Here is an 18,594-nt window from a genome sequence, read left to right on the forward strand (position 1 = left end):
GAGTGAGTCATTTCAGTGCTCCGAAGGCCATGGTCCCACAGAAGCCCAGCGAGTCCTCCCTCTTATTATCGGCCCTCTGATCTGTGATTAATACCATCTGCGGGTTCTCCTCTGCTATGGGAGGCAGAGGTTCAAATGAAAAACTTAAGAGGACAAACTGACTTTTTATGCTAACTGAACATCTTACATGGCTGTTGGACTAGTATTCCACCTCTTCGAACCTCAGTTTCTCTTCCTTTTGATTTATTTCTAAAAATGTTAGAGGTCAGATTTTTAGAAGACCCTGATGGAACGTTCTTAAAACCAGTTGTTCAGATTACAGCCCAGGGTAAGAGATGGCTCAGAAAGGATGTCGACGAGCCCTCGATGTCGTCTGCAGTTGGCAGGCTCTCAAGTTCTACTGAGTGTTATGGACTCAATTATAGCCCCCTCCGCAATTCATAGGTTGAATCCTTAACCCCCAGGGTGACTCTGGAGCTAGGGCTCTTAGGGAGGTAGTCAAGGTTAAAGGAGGGTCACCCGGGTAGGGTCTTAAACTAATGACAGTATTGGCATCCTTATAAGAAGAGGAGATGCCAGCTCTCTCTCTCTGACTCTGGGCACAGAGGCGAAGCCATGTGAGGGCACAGTGAGCAGTGAGCAGGTGGCCATTGGCAAGGTGAGAAGAGAGGCCTCACCAGAACCAAATTTTCCAGCACCTTGATCTTGGACTTCCACTTCTAGAACTGTGAGAAAATAAATTTCTGTTGTTTAAGCCACCCAGACGTGGTATCTTGTCATGGCAGCCCAGGCAGACTAAGACATCGAGTTTTCCACCATAATCAGAGTTATGTGGATGTAGAAAGAAAGATAAGCCCAAGTGCCTACCCTCAGAGGGTTTGCCAATACAATGAAGACGAAAATGGAACCATCTACTCAGAACTTAAGGAACAAAGCAAGAAGGAATGCTAATTATTGATGTAGTGGTATAGACTACAACTGCTCAAGGAGTTGGAAAAAAAGAGAAGGGATCATCAAGTGGCTGATAGGGCCCTGCTCATTGGAAAGATGGAATTTAAGCTGAGCTTTAAAGACTAAGAAGGATTACATGCAAACAGTGAGAAGGAGAATGTGCTGTTGTGAGGCAGTTCTCACCTGCAAGAGCAGCCAGGCAGTAGGGGAAAGGGGTTGCTGTTTGCAGGTCTCAGCCTGTCAGTAACAGAGTGTGATGGGACTAGCCCTTGTGGTTCTTCTTATGATTGTAAGACGCCCTTCAACGATAATCATCAGAAAACTTTGAAAAAAAAAAAAAAGCTTATTACTTATAGGAGCTGGACGTTACATGGTGCACCTGAAGCCACACAGTGAGGCAGAGAGAAAGAATGAGAGGGACCAGGGTTCGGGTAGGGGTGGGGTGAGAGCAGGAACATAGGCCTGGGGTTCTGCTTTCACTTTGAGGCCTAGGGTTTTCCAGGCTCACTCTTTATTGGTGAATCTAAAACATAAAAATGGGAATTTAAAGCTCAAGAATAGAAAAAACAAGTGGCCCAAATAGTTATTGAAATGAATCAGGCTTTCGGAAACAAAGGGGTCTCAGTCTGGGAAGGTGGCCTGGCGCTTCACCTTGTCCTGTGGCTGGCAGTGTGTTTATTTGAAAGAGCCATCTTTGAAGTGGAAGCCTGGCAATCAAGTCTTCAGTCAGGCATTGACCTTGCAAAAAAGATAAAGAACCCAGCTGTCAGGGGTTGTCAAAGGTGGTTGAGAATTTATTGGGTAAAGATAGGAAGACATGGTCAGGTTATAATGTGGACTAAAAATATATGCCTTGCATGCATGTGAGAATGACCTATACACAGTAGGAAGTCACTCATGGTCCTCTTTAGATAGAAAATACATCTGAATGTGGTTCAAGAAAATAATTGCGAGCTCTTTGTTTTTTCTATTTTCTTTTCTTTTTTTTGGTCTTTTTTTTTTTAAATTTTTTTGTCTTTTTTAGGGCTGTACCTGCGGCATGTGGAGGTTCCCAGGCTATGGGTCTAATCGGAGCTGTAGCCACCGGCCTACACCACAGCCACAGCAATGTGAGATCCAAGCTGTGTCTGTGACCAACACCACAGCTCATGGCAACGCCAGATCCTTAACCCACTGAGCAAGGCCAGGGATTGAACCTGCGACCTCATGGATACGAGTCGGGTTCATTAACCACTTATCCGTGATGAGAACGCCAACTCTTTGTTTTTAAATCAGTCATTTCACAAATTGATATTTTCCTATGCCCATGCTTTTCTTATACTTCCACATTCTAAGTTAGTTATGTGAATTAGATACGGTATTTGGATTGTTTATTCTATGAGAGATTTTTCCAGCTATTTTTTTTCATGATCTTATCCCAGTAACAGAATGCTTCAACATGATCCCAAGTGATCACCTCCTTCATGAGGGCAGAAAATCTTTGCAAAACCTGGAGAGGGATTGTAGCAGAGAAAATTGAACCAAGGAGCACTGAGCAGAGGTCTAGGGACCCAGACAGCACAGGCTATAGCATTAATCAAGAACTTCCTGGAGTTCTCTGTAGCTTGGTGGGTAAAGGATCCGGCATTGTCACTGCTGTGGCTCAGGTTATAGCTCTGGCATGGGTTTGATCCCTGGCCCTGGAACTTCCAAGTGCCAAGGGTATGCACAAGAAAAGAACTTCCCATCTACACTGCATCCTAGTTTTATTAATATTTGATATTTTACCAACTATCCATGTAACATACACTTAGGACTTCTACTCTTTGGTCAGGAATCCCTCTACAAAAACCCCTAAATACCCCCCAAAAACCCAAACAAAAAGAAACAAAAAAACTTCTGAGTATGCTTTCTCATTCAAATTAGTTTCCTATTTGTGGATCTGTGATTTAGACAAGCCCACTGAATGGAACTTATTCTGAAGAGAAGAACTTGACAAGGTCTTGTCCCTCAAATCAGAATAACTCATCTTAGCTGTTTACCGGACAAATATTTATTGAGTGCATGCTCTACTGCAATTGCTTTCACTCTCTTTGCCTTCTACATGGTCCTTCCTTTTCACCCGCTCCCATCTATTCTTGGCTCCTTCTTTTTCTTTCTTTCTTTCTTTTTTTTTTTTATGAGAAAGGGCCATGGGCCAAGTTAGAAATGCTTTTGGACTGTTACCCAACACTTTTGTGTGTGTTGCTAAATGACTTAAATTTCCATCTAAAAGGCCCTTCGCGTTGTTGGTTGAGACTCTAAGGCAATGAGTCTAGGGTAATAATGACCAGAGTATGGGTTGAATGAGGACTTTTCTGTGTATGTAAGAGACATGCCCTGGCAAGGCCAAATGCTGTATTGTTTGAAGGAGGGAAATGTGATCCTTGAGGGTTGTGTATTTCCCGTATTGGCTCATGGTGGTCTGAGGGCAGCTGGATGGTTTTGCACTTTGGGAAAGACCCATTATATGTTCATTACGATGGAAGCAGCCTGGGGTTTGGAATTAAACACACCTGGGTTCAAATGGTACTCACTAGCTCTGTGACTTGGGCAAGTCATTTATCCTCTCTAAACCATGACCTCACTTGTACAGTGAGGGGTCAGGATCCTTCCAGAAGGAATTATGTATTAGGGGTCTGCGCAGACAACATCCACCATTGTGTCAAGCCCATGGGAGGCGCACATTAAAAAGTAGCTGCTATTTTGTTGCCTTTGGAGGAACACAATCTAGCAATAGCCTCCTCTTGCTCAAGCTTGACCTCCTCATTGAATCCAGTCCTAAACCCAGTAACAACTTGGATCCAGATCAAAGAGAAACTTCAGAAATCCCTGATGAATGAGGGGGTAAACCTTATGAAGATAAATTTACTAGAGCTGGGAATATTTACACCAGAGAGGCAAATGTACAAAACAAATAATAACCTTTATGAATGTGAAATATTCTCATGTGGACAGCTGGCTGGCTGATGTCTCCTTTGAGGATAGATCTAGGGAGCATTACTTTAGATTGTAGTTTGTGATTTAGGTTAGACATGAAGGCTCATGTTCTTACAGTAGGGCTTTTACAATCAGAGAATGAGCCACTTACTCAGTAGAGATTCTTTAGAAAGCTCAAGCAGATTCTTGTCTTTATGGGAAGTGATCAGGCAGTGGAAAGTCTGGAAACTATCTTGTAGGAGGAAGGAGTGCGGACCTGTACGTGTTTATTCTGTAGTTGAGAAAGTCAAGCTTGAGAGGAACTGGATTACTGTGTATAAATCCTGTAGAAGCAGGAGCTGGCTTATACCTTGTGGCTCCAAAGGACAAAATGAGAGCCGATGTGTGTGAAGAAGAGGATTCGTTACAGGAGGCAAATCACTGCACAGTAGGAGAGCTATGTTTCTAATTGGAATCATCCAACAGAAGGGGCTTCTTCGAGACTATGGCCAACTCCAAGGCACTGGGATGTAAATAAAATAAAATAGTGTTGAAGAGCACGGGTTTGTAGACGAACTGTCTTGAATTTGAGTCATTGCTCAACCACTTCCTTTTCCTTGGGCAAAGTGTTATCTATACCACAAGCCAGAGTCTTTCATCAATAAAATGTGCTCCAAGTGTCCTCATAGGATTGCTATGGAAAGTGTGTGAGATAACATGTATAATGGGAATGGTGCAGTCTTTGACAGCAGCAAGAGCTCAATAAAGGGAAGCTTTTGTAGTGAAAAATATGGACTTTGGTTAGTATTTTTTCCAGGATTTTCTTTCTCCCACCTCTTAAAACTCCCGCCTTGGCACATGCAGTTCTGTTTTTTTAAGCAAGGGTGAGTTCGCAGTGAAGTGAAGAACTCTCAGAGCCCCTAGGCAAATACGTTCTGGGAAGTGTCTATATGTCTATGTCTATATCTATATCTATGTTTATATCTATACCTACATCTGTATCTGCGTCTATACTTACACCTATGTCCATATTCCTGTCTATGTCTATACCTATGCGTCTATGGATCTATCGTCATCTTTCTATCTACCTAGTAATGTATCATCTGTCTTTTATGATGAGATTAAGGGATCTGTTGGTCAAAGTTTGCAGCAGAAAGAGACCCAGCCTTTGTACTGGCTCAGTAACACACAGATTGTTGGGGTCACACAGCCGGGACAGAGTGGCTATATACCAGGCCATGCAAGTTGCTTTGCTCTGTACTCTTTCTTGGCATATATGCCGAATGCATAAAAATGCACCTGTGGATCAGACTCTGCTTTCTATCTTTAACTAAAGAAATTTTTAGAGCCAAATTAACTCTTGAGGTCATGTCTGTGACTCATTAGGTGTCTCCTTTCCTGTTAACTTCTCAAAGCATAATTAATGAGGGAAAAAAAAAATCTACCTTAAAGCTTCCTTCATGAGAGAGAAAGTTTAAAAAGAGAAAGAAAACTCAATGCATTGGTCTAGAGCTGTGTTGTTCAACATGATAGTGACTAGCCACAAATTAAATGAATTAATTTGAATTAAAATGACTCAAAATTAAATGCAATTAAGAATTCTGTCCTCAGGTATACCACACACATTTCAAGTGCTTATAGCAGCATGGCTAGTGGTTATGATATTAGACAGTGTGGAAAAAGAACACTTCTATCACTGCAGGAAGTTCTGTTGAGCAGTATTGGTTTAGAGGGCTGCTTGGTGACATTAAGCCCATGGTACAGATGAAGAAACTTGTGCTCAGAGAGGTCCAAGGGAGTCTATAAGAATGTTTGGATGTTGCTAAGTCACTTGTATAGTAAAATTGGTGAGTACCTCCCTTGCAGGTGCCAGGAGACTAGAAGAAGATGACATCCTCTTAGTAACACAGGCAAGTATGTATGTGCCCTGTAATCTCCATACTTTACATGTTTGACCATATCCAGATACAAGTGAGGAGTGGTCTTTATGGCTACTGTCCTCCTTAAATCTGAAGGGATGTAGACTTTGCCCCAAGTCTGCATCACTTCCCCCACTTTGCACTGGGGATGGGAAATATTTTTTCTTCTTTTCTCTGCAGACGTTAGAGTTCCAAGTTTTTCAGAAGACGCTTCTCCTCAAATCAAACCAAAGATAAGTTGCCCAGGAACCACTCTGGGTACACCTAACATCTTGTCCGATCCCACCTCACCCTTCTCCTGGGAGCTGGTAGAGCTTGTCAAAAATAACTCATGGCTCTCCTGCTTCATTTGACCCTGCATTAAGTTGCTTCAGAGTTTTTGAGGAGACTCAGTCTATTTTATCCAGCAGTCTAAACAATTCCAGTGATGAAGCAGCTGGGTACGGGAGAGAAATAGATCTATGTTAGGATACAGCTCTTCCACATAGTATCTGTTATCTGGGGCCATTCACTGCCCCTCATCTCCTTCAAAGACACACACACACAATAACACAATATGTGTATATATATATATATATATATATATATATATATATATATATACACACATACGTATGTGTGTGTGTGTGTATTTCAGAAAGTTGTGGGAGGATGGGATAAATTGAGAAGATGTATATTAAGCTAGTAACACAGTGCATGGCCTTTAGTGGTGCTTAATATGGTAGCTAATGAAAATAGAAACAATAATAATGCTGCTGGTTAACTAGAGGATAGATTAGAAAAGAAAGCTTGCATCCAGAAAGGGTGCGAGAATCGAGGAGCCACGTCAGGATTAGAATAATGTTACAATAGCTAACAAAAGAGATCGGCCACCCTAGGTATATTAATGTTCAAAGAGGAGGATGGCTACATTCTTTTGAGGGGCTGAAGAAATACCTCAAAAGAGGTGACATCTGATGTATTTATACATGAATGCTGTACAATGTCATTTTCATGGTTATGTAATAGTCCATCTTATGATTCTGTTTTGTGTTCTAATTCAATGTTGGGCATTTACGGAATTTTTAATTTTCCGTTACAAATAATGCTTTGATGAATTTTATAAAGATTTGTGCTCATTCTTGGTAGGAATTTATAAGAAATACTGTTAGCTCAAAAGGTATTTTTGTTTTTTGATACATATTCTCAAATTACCCACCCAAACTACAGTTCTTATTGAAAAGCCAACCCAAACATGCTTACTTCTCCATAGCCTTACTAACATTTGATGTTAATATTAAAAAAGATAATTTTGTGGGGGAAAAAAAAAGAGGTGACATCTGAGATGAACCCGAAGGATGAGAAGGATTTTAAAAAGTGGTTGGGTACAGCTGAGTAGGTGGCTTGAGTTTGAACCCTACCCACCTACCCTTCTAGATTAGATATCTAGAAAGAGGGAATAGCATGAGAAAAGGCAAAGGGTGCATGGGTGATGAAGAGAACAAGGAAGATGACAGTAGTAACAGCAGTTGCCCTGGTGGCTGCCTGCCATAGGCAGAAGTGGAGTACTGACAGTCTAGTTCTTCTGGGATGTATAAGATGGGAGTGCAAAGGAGACAGCACATGGACTTGGTAGAACCAGTGAGGAGAGCATTAGAAGTCAATGGGTACTGAGCCCCGTAAGCATTGCTACGTCTTTCTGGGGCTAGGTGCCCAATTGCTCCGTGTCATCTGCGGAAAAAACCAAGCAAGACATAGGCGTCTGCATTTAGTCCCTTGGTCTCCAAATACACAGCACATTTATGGCACCTCCTGCCTCTAAAAAAAGTGGAAAAAAGATAAAAATGATGGTCTTAAAGGCCTTTTTTGGGGCGGGGGGTGAGATGTTAGAATGTTAGGACTAATCACTGATGAAAGATGAAACTTAGTTCTTGTTTTACTTTCTCTGCTCTTAGATGTTGCCAGTGTAGGCTATCTCCAGATTTTGGCACTATAGATTTTTATTCAGAACCTTACTCTGAGATAACACTTCATTTAGCAGGTAGGGAAACCACAGTCAGTATCGTGGCAGCCATGTCCCGTGTGTTTTTTAGTTTATAATTGTATACTCTGAGGTGCCTCTTGGATTGTAGAGCTGTTTGGTAGCTAACCTTTTGGAAGCAGCATGGAGTAAACTAATGGTTATTTTTAGGCACTTCACCACAGGACAAAGACCACTGCTTAGATGAAGGAATCAACAATCTTTGAATGTTTCCTGGGTCACAGCTGGAGAACAAACAGTCTCATTTTTAGATAGAGATAAAACTTCCAACTGGCTGGAATCATATTTCAGAATACTTATGACTTCACTTTTAGTAGCTCATGGAATATTTTTATCTTGTTGACCTAGGCATTTACGTCAAATAGCCTAGGCTTGTGGGGGAAAGGAAGATTCCTACTGTTGAGACATGTAGATGAATTGCTTTCCACATCATTTGGGAACACCTGAGGCAGCTCACACCAAATTTTTCTTCTTGCTTACAGGCAAGACAATTTTATTGTGCACAGTCAGTTAAGCATGGAGTTGCTTACATGGGCGTTCTCAAAGGTTCTAGAAATTCCTCACCCTTTGTCCTTCCCAACACCCATAAATTCCTTCTTGGAATGTGTTAGGAAGAGAGAGGAGCCAAGAAACAGCCTCAAGTGTGGATTTTTTCCGAAGACATCTGATCCTTATTGTTGAGTGAGTCCAGCACAACCTGTGTCTTAAAAGAATTAAGAAAACACTGCCTGCCAAACCAGAGCCCCTCCAAGCCTTGGGTGTCAGAATTCCAGTACCGAGAAGCACTTAGCCATTTGGGTTATAGATTTCTGAATAAAAATCTATAGTGCCAAAATCTGGGGAGGATGGTGACATAACTGGCAGCCAGTTGGGATGGTAGTGGAGCCAGTGGTCACTTCAGAGTCCCGGGAATCAGTTCATTTAAAAAAAAAATCATTCATTCTTGCATTCAACAAAGATTAGTTGAATGAGTGCTAAGGCCAGGCTATGGGATAGCTCATGAGGCAGTGAGGTGTTTCAGAGACCAGTGATGGATAGTTTCTGCTCTCAATGAGTTCAGAGTGTAGTAAAGGGAACAGACAGGTACATAGATCCTTATAGGGAAGAATGATCAAGGCTAAAGCTGACAAATCTCCAAGGAGAGTCTGTGCAATGTTTGAGAGTATGTGGTCTAGAATCAACCAAATACTATGGATTCTGGTACTACCACTTGCTGTTAGTTTGAGCCACATGGAATTGCCATGTCTGTAGGTCAAATACAGTTGGATGGGGCAACTTCTAGTAACTTTGACCTTATATGTGTGGCATTTGCCTCTCTCAGCCTAAGCTTTCTCCTTTGTAAAATGGCAACATGCATAGAAACTCCACAATAAAGTTCTTTCAACCACTAGTGAGAAAAAATGAGATTATATGAGATAATACATGGAAATGGTAAAGACGGTGCCTAACAGGAGGGAAATCTTAACAGGTGGTGTATTACTATCATGTGACAATCGTGTCTTTTGTTTGGAGAAGGCAGTTAGTGGAAGGCTAGTCTCTGAAGAAGGAGGGTCTCCTAAGAGAATTTGGGGGGTCCCCTCCTGCCTACTGTTGCTTTTTCCATGGCGGTGCATAGCCATTAGTGTTTTGGTTTGCCCAGCAACAGGGATACTCTGAAATCCTTGGGGGAATGGAGGTGCCTATAGTCCTGGTTTTGCTCGTGGCCTACGTATTCTTTCAGTAGCAAGAAAAGCAAGCCCATGAGCCTAGGGTGGAGCTCTTTTCTGGCAGGTCAGTCCCCTGGCCAAAAGGGAGTGCTGCTACTGGGAATGGTTGTCCATGATGCTAAGCCAGGTCTTTCTCCAGAACAGGCTGCCTGTGGTTTAGTTTTTTAAGACATTGCTTCTGACGGGAAACATTTGGCTCAGTTTTAGAGTTCTTTCCATAGACGCAGACAAAAATCAAAATCAGACTTGAGCAGGCTTAGAAGCAACTGGAGAAGATCCCTGAGTCCAGGGATGGCCAGTCTGTGGCACCCACACACTCCTTGTGGTATACACGGCAGACATTGCTAATCGATACCTACACACCTCTGTGGAGCCCCACTTCAAGATTGTTGCGAATATTCAGGCAGCCACACGGAATTAAGTAAAAGTAATATGTGACATGAAAGAGAGTAACTGAACTGAAACGCCCAGAGGGGGTCACCGGCTAATTGGTGGTAAAGCAAATATTAAAACCCAGAAAGCCTACCTTTTTTTGTCAAGAAATTTGAATAAGGGTTATCTCTTTCCCCAGACCACTGGGAGGCCTTCAACAGTAAGAGCAGATGAAAGGCTTCTAGTTAATTCTTAGTCTGAGATCATTGTGATGGTCCCCAGAAAGAAATATCAGCATTAGGATCTTGGAGCACTTCTATGTTATTGGTCCTATAGCATTTCTTCAATTTTCTATCTATCCATCCATCCATCCATCCATCTTTTCAGTATGTATTTATTCAGTATCTACCATGTGCCAAGCCCTGAATTAATAAGCAAGAGGGATACAAAAATGAAGAAGATAAGCATGTTCTCTGTTATCAGAAAGCTTATAGTTTCCTCCAGAAAAGTCACAAAATGGACTTGATTTTCCACCCATGTATTGTAGGTTTAATGTCTGTGATATTCTTGAATGTCTCTGCCCATGGAGAGCATGGTGCATGCTCTAAGCCAAGAGCAAGCATCGAAATGTTAAGGTTCTTTTAAGAGCCACCTGCTTGTTTATTTACTACACGCTGCATGACATGCTGGGTGCTGGGGAAACCAAGCAGAGTAAGGACCTATTCTCTGTTTCCAGAAAGTTCAGAAACCGGAACATACACACGCAAGGTTTGGTAGCAGTGCTCATCTAAATGAAGGAATTGAGGGAAGAAGTGTCACTCTGAGCTTGGAGGTTCACCAAGGGCTTCCTAGAGGAGGAATAGCTTAGGATCCCCAAGTATTAATTGAAGAGGCCTTGGAAGATCAGGAAAATATTGAAATAATAACAATGTTGATAAAAGTAATAAATTCATCATTAACTCTCATTCATTGAGTTCTTAATTGCCAGAGCCTGCTAAGCATTTTAAACTTCCTATTTAAAATTTTTACCTAGTGATAAGAGGTGGTGTCTCTGTTCTCACATTGCAGGTGAGGAAACTGAGGCATAGCATGATTAAGTGGCTTGTGCAAGTTCAGATATCCATTAAAGTAGTGGAGTCAGAATTTGAACGCAGGTCCCTCTGAGTCCAAAGTAAGTGCTCTGAGCCACCATGTTATAAAGCCTTTTGTGCTGCAGGGCTAAGGAAAGGAGTTATGACTCAACACCAGACCCAAGCTCTGTCTATATAACTTCCAAACACCAGGCTCAAAAGGGGATACTATCAATGTTCTAGAATTAGGACCCTAAGGTGCCAGATATCCTATGAGTGCTGCAGAGATGAAGCGTGCTGACAGACACTGCTGAGATGCTATCACATCTCAGTTATCATTGAAGAAGGATTCCAGATACTTCAAAGGCTGCTCAAAAGCCCCTTTGCTATCTGAGTGGGCAAATCTGCCCTTCAAGACACAACTCGAAAAAACAAAATCATCTATTATTAGAAGGTTGCTGAGGTAACTTCTTCCCTCTTCGCAATTCTCTGAGTATTGATTTGATGTTATTTCCATCACATGTCATTTTAAAAATGATTTGGGGTAGCTTTATTATATATGTTTATCTTCCTCTTTTAGATCAGTAGGTAAATTCTGTCTTGTATTTACCTTAAACTGTAAATGGTTAGCCTTCATACACTTAGACTGTATGTAGACTGTAAGCTCTATGAGGGCAGGAACTGTATCTAAGTCGTTCTTAATTCTCCACTCCAAGCACTGTGTCCTGAACATATTAAATGCACAATATATTTATTTATTTATTTATTTATTTGTCTTTTTTGTTGTTGTTGTTGTTGTTGTTGTTGTTGCTATTTCTTGGGCCGCTCCCGCGGCATATGGAGGTTCCCAGGCTAGGGGTCTAATCGGAGCTGTAGCCACCGGCCTACGCCAGAGCCACAGCAACTTGGGATCTGAGCCGCGTCTGCAACCTACACCACAGCTCACGGCGATGCTGGATCGTTAACCCACTGAGCAAGGGCAGGGACCGAACCCGCAACCTCATGGTTCCTAGTCGGATTCGTTAACCACTGCACCACGACGGGAACTCCTAAATGCACAATATATTTATATTTGAATAAAATGAAGCTAAATGCATTTCTTTATTTGAATTTACATGTAGCTGGTGCTCATATTCCTGGAGTTAATGAATGGACCAATACTCTTATTTTTACGATGGCCTTAATGTAACTAGTACTCCTGTGATCTCTCCTAAGGCAAGATGTGTCACTGCATTCATGGTAGTCACATTCCTAGAATTAGTTCATTTTTTGCTCATTCGGCTATTCAGTGAGCACATACTGTCTGCCAGATGCCACACTAAGCACAGGGGTTATCAAAATGGCCAAGACAGACCTGACTCCTCCCATGGGATTCTAGTCAACCCCCAGGGGGTCTCGAGAGCCTGGCACTGTCTGCTTTGAGACAAGCTTTCTGTTTCTGGCCAAAGTGTCCTCCACTGGACCTTTGGCAGGAGGTGGACTTCACCAGGTCAGAGATAGTTGGTATAAAACTCTGGCTCCAGTGTGAGGGAAACATCCTGGCTTATTAGTCAGGAATCCTTCCAGTTTCATTGTAGTTTTTGCTGTCAGTGTTGTTTATTAAATTTAGGCCATTCTCCTTTTGTATTTTGAATATTCATTACTGATTTTTAAGGTCCTAGGGATCTGAGGTTCACATGGGGCCATGTAGTAGAACATGCCATAGATTGAAGAGTTAGAGGGTGAGCCATGAGTCACACAGTTCTGCCAACCACTTTGGGAAAGCCACACCCACTGTGGGGGGCCTCGGAGTCTCCTGTGAAATAGGCAGTTGTATTCGGCTCTAATTCTAGAGTCTCCATCTCGCTAGTGACACTCAGTCCACTGCTGATTTGGCAGGATTTCTGCTGAACTTAATTTTGGATTTCATTTTAGATGCAAATCCCAGGGCTAAGAACAACTCCCTCAACACCGAGTGCTTTTAGTGTGTGGCTCAAGCATCGGTAGAGCTTCATGGTCTCCTCCCTCCCCTCCCCGCAACATATGTTTCATTACCAGCCAAATTAAGCCCACAACTCTTAATCCATAAACTTTTTCCACCCAGACACAATAATGAGATTCATATTTGTGGTTTAGGACACCTAAGAAAAGTGCAGATGAAATATGACTGGATCCATTGATATGTTCAGACCACAAACTGCCCTGGTGTGGTCTGGTTTCAATTTTTGAAATAAAAGAGCACTTGCTTGCTTCTATTGCTTGCCTAGACAGAAAAGAAAGTAAAAAAAAAAAAAAGTGGGTCTGACCAAGTGGCAACAATATAGGTTCCTGTAACGTTCTGGAAAATTGTTTCAAAAATAGATTTGAATCCATTTCCCAATGAAACAATGACCTCTTCTGTTTCAGCCTTCTTCCAGAATTTTAAGAAATCTAGTTGATTCTTTCACAAGTGTTGGAAAGTGAGTTCTTTACTCTTGGGCCAAGGTTAAAAAATTTAAAAGATTTATTAAGGAAGGACAGGTTATAGACGGACGCATACCTCAACCCTAAAAAGAGGTTTTCTGAAAAGGGTTGTATGACACGGTTGCCTTTGTGAAGCTGTTATCAGCCACCCAAGGCCAGAAATATAGTCTTGAAAGACTATGAAAAACTCTAAGGGATGATTGTGACAGGAGAGTGAAGAAAATAGTCGTTATTATTATTGTTATTGTTATTATTATTATACTATAGTTGATTTACAATGCTGTGCCCATTTCTGCTGTATGGAAGAGTGACCCAGCCACACATGCATATACATTCCTACCTTTCCTTTCTTATAGAAAATAATCTTTAGAGTCAGGAAGACTTGAAATCAAATGCTGCTTACCTGATGGGGAGCCTTGGACAAAATCCTCTAAGTTTTCTGAACTGTGGCTTCTTTAACTGTAAATCAGAGATCTTTCCAGGCTTGTTGGAGGCAGTGGCTATGATAAGGAGTTAAAAATGCCTGGCATATTAATAATAAATGCTACCCAGATGTTAGCACCTGTTCTCTGTTTCTCTCCTTTCCCTTCTTGTTCTCCCCTATTAGGAAACTCTACAACACTGAACATATTTTTTAAAAATAGATAATAATATTGCAGAGGTTAAAAGGTTGGATTGGTTTGAGATGACACTTAAGTTTCAGGGTACGTGTCAGGTTCCATTAGCTGATGATGGCTGCCTGGAACTACTTTGAGAAAGATTCTGTGGCCATGTTTGGATTCAAGGGAAACAGTGTTGTGATGGATTAGCAATGTCTGTTATGGGTACAGAAGTGTCTAGGAAGGGGGGCGGTGGTATGTGTGCCAAATATTTGGTGTAGCAAGACTAGATAGCTTTGGCAATCTTTTCCAAGCCAATGTGCTGATATTAAATAAATGGAATGCAGCTTGACCGATGCCTGTGTCAGAGGGAGCCAGATGGAATCACTGACAATTATGAAATTGTATGAATCAAGGTCAGTGAAGTTTGATACATTTTGATGAATGTTGACACCTGAAATGAAAATATGCCTCTAAGACTGGGAAGAAGGAAACTAGACTCTTAGGGAAAGCTAAGGCTGCTTAGGTAATTCATGTGTGTAATCCTAGGCAAGGCAAACATACTTTCATTGTTTACTTTCTCTTTCTCAAAGTGGGGTGATTTAAACGCTCCAGTAATAACTAACACTGCTTGAACACATCTGTGTCAGGAACCGATTTACATGTCTTACATGGATTAACTCGCTGAATCTTCTCCAACACCTCTGAGCTAACCTTCATTTCCCTCAGTTTACAGGTGAGCAAACTGAGGCTTACCCAGCTCAAGGTCAGAACAAGAAAGGGTGAGCGGGAATCTAATTCAGGTGGACTGACGAGTGAGTCAGAGACCCCATTCCTGTCCATCAGCTTTGCTGCCATTCTTTAATGGCGTCAAGGAGTGGTTTGCATGACTGGTAAAAGGACTAACTTGAAAAGGACTCAGTGATCAGCATCCAGAGTAACTGCCAGCATAGCCTTATGACTTAGAGTCATCACTTTCCGACTTACAGAGAGAGAAGGAGAAACTGCACATGAGCCTGAAAAACAGAGATTGTCTCTAACCCTCGCCTTTGGTCGAATTTAGCTGGGTGACTTGAAGTAGCCTTTTCTAGAGTGTAATTGATGACATGTTGACAGGTATTAATGCAAGGGGAGGAGAGTTCTACTTCACCCTGTTTGGAAAATGCTATTTTAAACCAAAAGCTATTTCAACCAAACACATTACCCAGCTTTCCTTACTTCAGGATTTTCTAGGGTCTTTACTATGTTTGTGTTTATCTGAAATCCGCAAGAAGGGGAGAGTTCATGGTGTTTCCCAAACTTACTTGATTAGTCTGTGTTTGAAGTAGTTCACAGGATTAGGTTGGGCGGCACACAACGGGGAAAGTGCAGATTTAGAACAAATCCTAGGCCTTTTCCTCTTTCATTTCCTTGTGTATTAGATGTGGGCGATGTAACCCCAGCTGTGACTGGTCCGTGGGAAGTGTGAAGCCTCAGGCTGGAGACTCTCTAGCAATTTAAAGTAAAAGGGAGGCAAATAGTTGACTGTTTATCCTGTGCCTGGACCTTTAACAATGCCATTGAACTGTGACATCGACCTTCGGAGTTAGGAAGCTCTGTTCACATGCTCCTGCTAAGAAAACTGAAGGCTTGAGAAGGATAAGTAAGTTGCCCTGTCAGTAATTATTTGACTCAGAATCAAAACACACAGTCTTATAATTCCAAACTCTATGCGCTTTAAGCTACATGAAGTTCTCTTTAGAAACGAGTCATCGTTCGGTTTAAAAGAATTAATATTTATGCAAAAAATATCAGTTATCGGATCCTAAAATGGGCCTTCTTGGAAAGATGATGTTGGGGGTTTGGGTGCACATAGCTATTTTTTTTAAAAAAATGTTTAATTATAGTTGACCTACAATGTTCTGTCTGTTTCTGCTGTACAGCGAAGTGACCCAGTCATACACACACACATTCTTTTTCTCATATTATCTTCTATCATGTTCTATCACCAGTGATTGGATATAGTTCCCTGTGCTATACAGCAAGACCTCACTGTGCACATAACTGTTTTCTTTACAGCTTTGAACTTGATGGGAAGGCATGAAGCCAAATGCACCATGGTATCTATGGCTCAGGCCAATCTTTAAAGCCCCCGGAAACAGCCGACTCTCCCTGAGTCTGGCCTAGAGAGAAAGTGAGTAAGTGAGAGGGAGAGAAAGTGAGAAGTAGCAGACAGGAAAGCTTAAAAATCTTTCCTTTCTGGGAGTTCCCACTGGGGCACAGTAGGTTAAGGATCCAGCATTGCCACGCTGTGGCATAGGTTGCAGCTATGGCTTGGATTGATGAGTACATGTCATGAGTACATTAAAAAAAAAAAAAAAAACCCTCTCCTTTCTGGACACTTGAACTTCATGCTATATACATTAAAAAAGAAAGAAAGAAAGAAATTAAACTATGCCTTCCAAGAAATTAGTCAAGGCATGAGAGCACTTTTGGAGCCTAGAAATTACAACTCTTATTTTTGAAACGATGGGCTTATATGAACAAACAAAGAGATGAATAAATAAGAAAACAGCAGAGGGGAGGGAATCCCTTCTAACAGAGTCATTTAGTTCAGCATGTGGCGGGGAACTCAAGAAATTTAGCCTGAGAGAAAAGGCAGAGGTAGTCGAGAGCAAAAGGAGGCTGAATTGTACAAATGAATAGCGTTTCTATCATTTTTTTAAGCTTCCTTCAGGTAAAGAGCTTGGCATTTATGTTTTTGGAGGAAGACTAGATGAACCGTTATGTCTGCTTATTTCTGCTTCAATCTCTTGGTATGAATCAGTATAGCAACATACAACTTACTGAGTTGTGGTGATCGGAAATTACATATATAAATTTAGCTCACCGACGGATGGGAGCCAGTGAACTTTTCTTTAAGTGACCAGACAGTAAACTGGTTTGACTCTGCAGCCAGTGGTCTGTCACAACTATTCCATTCTGCTCTAGTAGATAAAGCAGCCCTAAACATGACATCAGTGAATGAGCATGGATGGGTTCCAATAAACCTTTATGTACAAAACTAAGGTGGCACCTGGCAGTTTGCTGATGCTTGCTGGAATATAGTAGTTAGTTACTAAATGATGACCTGATTATAAAACCAAATACAGATTTGAAATGGACAGGAAGGAAACTAGCCTTGTGTTGAAAGCCTGTTCTAGCCCCGTTTCGTGCCAAGCCTTATGCTAGAGGCTTTTCTCTAAGTGTAATCATTTATCTTGTCGTCTGTTATGAGATCCTGGTGAGATGGGTATTATTATGCTTGTTGGAACTTAAATCTCAACTCTGGGACCCTAACATCAAAGGCAGAGACAGCTTCTGGACCCCAATTTGTGATTCTAACATGCGCTCTCAACTACTACCTTGGGGTGACTCATCAAGCAACTTCCCTCAGTTCATATAAGGTGAAAACTTAAATGAGCACAACTTGATAAAGAGAACAGGCTCCTTCGGCTTCCATTTGCCAGATCTTGAGCAGCAATCTGGTGGCTAGCTATCTGTGTGTAAGCACAGAAATATTTGACCTCTGTCTTTCTCCCAGAGCCTCTGGCTGGACCTCACATTTCATATACTTCCCCTTTGGAGAAAGCTGAAGCCAGGGTGTATTGTTTGCAAATGCTTATTGGATTCTAGGCAGATGTTGGCAAGTTTTATTTGGCCTGAGATGGAGTTTCAGAGTCTGCTGAAGCCTGGCTGTGTTCACTGATCATCTTGGCCAAAAAGAACTGCTAATTAGGGTGACACCCTGCTTATGTCTACCTATGGAGCTAGGTTTCCCCACTCTGGGCATGCTTATTTCAGCCCAAGTTGTTTGTTCAGCTTTCTGCTATAGATCCAGAGAGCATATTTACACTCTTTTTTACCATCTATGAAGCCTTGTGCTCTGCACAGAATTTATCAGCCAGTGTTTCAAGATGTTCTTAGGTCAATGTTCTATGGAAAAGGGTGCCTGTGTTCAAATAAGCTTGAGGGTACTGGGTTAAACATAGCTGAACCAATCAAGTGTTGCGGGATTTCTCAGATCATGCACTTTTCTACCCTGAGTCTTCACCTGGCTTCTGATCACATTTAGAATAAAATTCTAATGCCTCGCCACTGCCTGCAGAGCCCTTTTCTCATCTCCACATCTCATCCTAGTTACAAGAGCGCTGCCCCCCCCCCACCCCCCGTGAGTCATTATCTAATTCTGCTCCTTGTTTTAGGTTTCTTCTTTAGCAAGAATCTATGGGAAATTGTACTCTAAGTTTGATTCCTTTATATTGTGTAACTTCTTTCATCATAAGCCCCATGAATAAAGATTCTTGCATGACTTGTTTTCCATTGTATCTCTAGCCCTTAGAATTGTACATTGAATGAGCATATGAGCAAATGAGCACTTTCAAAAACAGGACACTTTTGGCCGAAGAACACTTTTTTAGGTGCATCTCATGAGAAGGCTGTTCCACAGGACACGCTTTGAGGAATTACTTCTCTGGCGGAGTCTCATTGCCAAGAACTACTTGGACAATAGTTACCAATAACAGCAACAGCACTAGAATATTTACATTCAGTGCCAGT

The 18,594-nt window shown here is 41.7% G+C and overlaps 1 protein-coding gene across 9 annotated transcripts in view; it reads right to left on the bottom strand.

Annotated features, from left to right (window-relative positions):
* Nucleotides 1-18,594, bottom strand: part of TNC (tenascin C) — a 97,812-nt gene that overhangs the window by 69,053 nt on the left and 10,165 nt on the right. Inside the window, exon 2 of one of the 9 annotated variants that reach the window (XM_047768252.1) lies at nucleotides 1,135-1,273. The exons of the other annotated variants lie outside the window; for them this stretch is intronic. The gene's annotated coding sequence lies outside the window, so the exon portion shown is untranslated. The remainder of the gene's footprint in view (nucleotides 1-1,134; nucleotides 1,274-18,594) is intronic. 9 annotated transcript variants of the gene reach the window in all.

The sequence above is a fragment of the Phacochoerus africanus genome, chromosome 2 (assembly GCF_016906955.1).
Source record: "Phacochoerus africanus isolate WHEZ1 chromosome 2, ROS_Pafr_v1, whole genome shotgun sequence".
NCBI lineage: Eukaryota > Metazoa > Chordata > Mammalia > Artiodactyla > Suidae > Phacochoerus > Phacochoerus africanus.